The sequence below is a fragment of the Schistocerca americana genome, chromosome 6 (genome assembly GCF_021461395.2).
Source record: "Schistocerca americana isolate TAMUIC-IGC-003095 chromosome 6, iqSchAmer2.1, whole genome shotgun sequence".
Classification (NCBI taxonomy): Eukaryota; Metazoa; Arthropoda; class Insecta; order Orthoptera; family Acrididae; genus Schistocerca; species Schistocerca americana.
In genome coordinates this window covers 398,689,353-398,695,352 of record NC_060124.1, presented here as the reverse complement: position 1 = coordinate 398,695,352, position 6,000 = coordinate 398,689,353, and positions in this window count along the sequence as shown.

The window sequence follows — 6,000 nt, the reverse complement described above, 5'->3', positions numbered from 1 at the left end:
ACAACATTCCAGGGGGTGTTTTCCAACATAACACTCGCTCAAATACCGTTGTTGTAAGCCATCATACTCGACAGAGTGTCGACATGTTGCCTTGGTGTGCTAGATCACTGCTGCCACTTATGAACAACATTCCAGGGGGTGTTTTCCAACATAACACTCGCTCAAATACCGTTGTGAGCCATCATACTCGACAGAGTGTCGACATGTTGCCTTGGTGTGCTAGATCACCGCTGCCACTTACGAACAACATTCCAGGGGGTGTTTTCCAACATAACACTCGCTCAAATACCGTTGTTGTAAGCCATCATACTCGACAGAGTGTCGACATGTTGCCTTGGTGTGCTAGATCACTGCTGCCACTTACGAACAACATTCCAGGGGGTGTTTTCCAACATAACACTCGCTCAAATACCGTTGTTGTAAGCCATCATACTCGACAGAGTGTCGACATGTTGCCTTGGTGTGCTAGATCACTGCTGCCACTTATGAACAACATTCCAGGGGGTGTTTTCCAACATAACACTCGCTCAAATACCGTTGTGAGCCATCATACTCGACAGAGTGTCGACATGTTGCCTTGGTGTGCTAGATCACCGCTGCCACTTACGAACAACATTCCAGGGGGTGTTTTCCAACATAACACTCGCTCAAATACCGTTGTTGTAAGCCATCATACTCGACAGAGTGTCGACATGTTGCCTTGGTGTGCTAGATCACCGCTGCCACTTACGAACAACATTCCAGGGGGTGTTTTCCAACATAACACTCGCTCAAATACCGTTGTTGTAAGCCATCATACTCGACAGAGTGTCGACATGTTGCCTTGGTGTGCTAGATCACTGCTGCCACTTACGAACAACATTCCAGGGGGTGTTTTCCAACATAACACTCGCTCAAATACCGTTGTTGTAAGCCATCATACTCGACAGAGTGTCGACATGTTGCCTTGGTGTGCTAGATGACCACATCTGTCTCCAATCGAGCACATATGGGATGTCATTGGACGACAACTCAAGCGTCATCCACAAACAGCATTAGCCGGCACCTGTACGAGACAGTGCGTGCACGTTTGCTTTCTTGCGTTCAACACTATGGAGGTTACACCGGTTATTAATGTACCAGCATTTCCCAATTACAATGGCTTATCTCGCGCTTACATTAAACTGTGGTCCTGCAACGGTAATCACTTATATATGTTATCTAGACAAATGTAATCCCAGAATTTCATTACTATACATTAATTATTCTTTGGTGTTGCTGTTTTTTCCGTCTAGGTAATCCTTATCAGTATATTGCAACTATAATTTAGCAAACTAATGGTTCGGCAATATTCGCATATAACTATAGAACTTCATTCCTTTGAGAGAAATAACGGCTATAGTTTACATTGCTTTCAGTGATTCGCAGTACAAGCACAGCAGAGTCATGTTGGCTTATGTAAGGCATTTTCATATGATGGATTATTTGCGAACGGCACTGTAATAACTCCAGCAGCGACTGGAAGCGCATGTTTGAAACTAAAGTTTTTGTTAAGTATGTGAAGCTGAGTCCCTTTTTGTAAAAATCAAACTTTCGTGCAGCCATAAAACGTTGAATGGCACGTATTGAACTAATGTTCCGAGAATTTAACGGCTAGCACACACTACGCGTGCCAGGGTGTGTAAAATTTAAAATGTGTAACAGAAATGCGCGAGAAATTTGTCGCACAAAAGTAAAGCTTGGTCACACTAGAACTTTTACAACGAAGAATCTGTTTTCACGTACACTCCATGTGGTTTACCAAGTTGACTTCCTTTGCATAGTCTGTTCTCTCGTAAGTGTAACGTTAAGTGAATGTGAATGTAACCCTATTCGACGAGCGTATCACCAATGCAAATGTAGATATTGTTAAATCATCGCCGTAGTCTAAATTTCATCATCGATTTGTAAAACATTGATATTTTTAACGTTGGTGTTTAGTTTCTTGTGTCAACGTTCGACGTTCTTAAATGAGGATTTTGTATGATGGCATAAAAAGCAACTTACAAATGCATCGAATATCTTTCTTATTAATCGATAAATACAGCAATAATTATTATGTCACATCCCACAATCAACGTTCTGCCCACAGATTGTAAAAATAATATTTTTGCGACACGTTTCCCTTCCAGCCTTTTGCGTTGTTGACGGAGACCATAACCTGCTTTTGAGAACAGCCTTTCGCTATCTCACGATGTGGCTATGAATCTCCAATATTTAACTGTAGTTTTCTGTAGCTTTGGATAGGTATCACTCATGATGGGATTGAATACTTCTTGCTTAAGATCTAGAAGGCGGTCTTTCGGATAATAACTGCGCTGTGATAGTAGGTCTCTTTCGAAACGAGTTTGCCATATATTTCTTTCCTGTGTTATTTTATAATGTTCACTTCATAAAGCAAATCTGGTTTGTGTGCTATTCTAATGTATCAGCGTGTTGTCCACACTACTTGAGACCATGGTTCAAATGGCTTTGAGCATTATGCGACTTAACTTCTGAGGTCATCAGTCGCCTAGAACTTAGAACTACTTAAACCTAACTAACCTAAGGACATCACACACATCCATGCCCGAGGCAGGATTCGAACCTGCGACCGTAGCGGTCGCTCGGTTCCAGACTGCAGCGCCTTGAACCGCACGGCCACTCCGGCTGGCACTTGAGACCATGAAAGCATGAAGTGAATAAGCAATGAAAGGAATTAGCCCACACGTAGCTACAACAAAAGCCCATGATCCTCCGCTAGTTTTTTCATAAATATTGCTTTCACCCCAGATTAGACGTTTGATAACTTGCAACTGTGTTGCTCTTGTGTATCTATGAGAGATGTTGAGAAATTTGTTTATAGTGTTGACAAGTAGCCTGGCTTTTTTGCAAACGTCGAAGGTCGATATTTTGCCTTTAAAGTAGATGGTATGACGTTACGTCTATATTGAAACTACGTTACCGATTATCCCCAATCAGCTTCAACACTTGAAGTAACTCTGATATTCAGGATCGTTACGCAACCAGCTACTGAAGGGGTTATGACATCCAAATTTGATTATTTTTCAGACCTCGAATAATCACACTTATGAGGAGTTAACAACAGGAGAGACTCTGTATGAAATACGTTGATATAAAGGAAAAGTTGTCGAAAAATTTTTGACGGAAAAAAGATAAAGCGTCAAGAATTTTCCTCCTCACTCTTAACGCTAGTGACACGCCTGTTTTGAGAGACGTCGTTTGTAGGAGATGAACAGGCGCCCGGGCATCCCGAACGCCGTCATACGATGCGCCTTTTCAAGAAAATATAAATGTTATTCTGTATATTTTCTTCAGTAGAACGATGAGCGGTGCTATAGCGAACATGGCAATAAAGCGAAATTTGTGACATTATTGTCTATTTCTTGGTAGGAGGGTACAGCATTTTGTCTTGGATTGATAGTCGTCGACATATGTAGAGGCAAGTCCAGGCACATTGAACCCATGTTGTTCATGTATAGTTTAATGACCTAACAGACAAAATTAGTAATAAGTTACGACTTACGGAGGTATTCAGATATATGAACAACGAAAGGCAACAAAATTGTCCGGCCCGAATAATTTACAGTCCAATAACAGAGCACTGCGCGCGCCCAAGTTCAGAAGTGCCAGTGTTCACGACTCTAGCACTGTGTGGAGCCTCAGCTTTGTGTTTACATCGTCAAGTAGAAGCAATATAATAGTTGGTGTCAAGATTCATTGCAATTTGACTCTTCGTGTCACTTCTTTTGAAAATCATTATTCGAGCACGTAATGGTTGAAATATAAGAACTCCACGTCGGTAGAACAACTGCAACGACGAGCGTTTCACAGCTCTTTGAACGGCTGAGTGGGTTAGCTGATAGTTTACAAACGTAAAGGACGAGCATTCGAATCTACCTGGAGTCAATTGTCATTTTTATTATTATTTAGACCTTTACAGGTAGTCTTTAAACCTTAATTCGCTACAAATTGTGCAGTTGTTGGCTTTTCTACGTTCTACATTCTTTCAAAAGATTCCATTTTATAATAGTCTAATATTCAAACAAACAAACAACAGATCATAGTAAAAATATTGAAAATGGATGTATGTACTTGTAATTATTTCGACAGTCGCTGTATCTCTATGATTATCAACCAGGAGAAACGTATCAGCTGATTGGTATACGTCATAGTCATGCCACAAAATGGCTCATGGGAACGTTCGCGAGCGAATAACTGCTTTGAAAACGGTATTTATGCATCTGAGGCGGGACATCCTTATGGCGTTGATGCTTCAACAGCAAGAACATGGATTAGATGGTTTAGAGATAATAGTGATATAGCGAAACGTCCAACACCTGGAAGACCACGCGGAGAGAAGGTGAAGAATTGGTCGGGGCGGCCCTGAACGTTCCTTTGTCAATCATCCGGGAACGAAGGAGAGCTCCACAATTGCCGGACTTCTCCGACGAGTGCGCAGCTGAGTCCACGAGCAGATTCCCTGCTCTGGTTAAGAGCACACAGATGGGCAACGGTGTGATGTGCGCTTCGTGACATCTCACACTAGCATTAGGATTCGTAGCTGGTTTCAAAGGAGGGAGACTATTACTCAATGCCTTCCGTGGCCTCCAAGGTCACCTGATCTCTATCCCATAGAGCAAGTATGGACTCAAGAAGTTGGCCAGACCCTCTTTCGGGAACTGTGCATGACCTATGGGATTTGGTTCATTCTTCAGGGTAGAGAATTGCGACGCACGAGGACTTTTCTTCCACAGGCTTGTAAATTCTATGTCTCGAAGGATCCAAGCTGTTCTTGATGCTAATGGCAGTGTACAAAACACTGATGCTATACGTAGCGTACTCTTTATTTTACGGTCTAATAGGAGTACTATAGTTGAAGAACGAGTATTAAACTGGAAGCAAAATCCTAACTATTAAACTGCTTCTATTTGGTGATGTAAACTCCGAGCTGGAGCTCCACAGACCGCTAGAGTTGTGAACACCAGCATTCATGAACTTGGGCATGCGGAGTGCTGTAAATTAATCGAGTCGGGCAATCTTCTTGCCTATCACTGTACGTGAGATTTTAAAAAGGTACGAAGACTGGCAGCTTCCTTTAAATGTTCAGAAAAGTAAATCAGTGCGCATCACAAACTGCAGAAACGTAGTATTGCATGACTACAATAACAGCGAATCACAGTTGGAAACAGTCAACTGATGCAAACACCTCGGTGTAACAATTTATAGAGATATAAAATGGATTGATTACATAGGCTCCTCTTTGATAATTGACAGACTTCGCTTCATTGGTTGGAAGCTGGGAAGATGCAACCAGGCTACAACTGAGACTATGTATACTCATGTGATCCTAGAATAGTTCTCAATTGTGTTGGACCCACAATACGAATGGTAGGAGATATTGCACAGAAGGGGATATGTGGATTGTAAAGTACTCCTTATTTTCAGATCTTACATTATTTCCTTATTTTTCCAGATTTACATTTTGTATCGCGTCTGCAGGTAACAGTACCACTCAACGAGATCAGACAGTACTGCAGAATGCGTAGCAGGGAGTAATATTTCAGTTTCCACGCTGTCTGAAGTAGTCGCTGAACCATCTGGCGTTGCCAGCAGATGATGTGGTGAAGCGTTATGGCTAAGCTGTGAGAAAGACATTTGCATCAGAGCAAGATACGTAGGGAAATCACAGCCGTTCCTGCGCGAAGCAAGTGATTTTGTGCAATAAATGTTTACTAATAAAAGCCACTTTTTATGCAGCAGGTATTAGGAGAAGCCTACTGGTCACAAGCACTTTCTTACAACAGTATTACCAGACAAGAAAGCGGTCGTTTCAATAAACAACCGAATAGTGTCTAAGATAACGAAGTTTTACGAACAGCCATGATGTTTCGTGATTATAAGTACGAGATCTAGAATGCGCGTCATAGTCACTAGTAGCCGATAGGATGTCTTCCGGAATTGTTCTATCGTAAGAACACG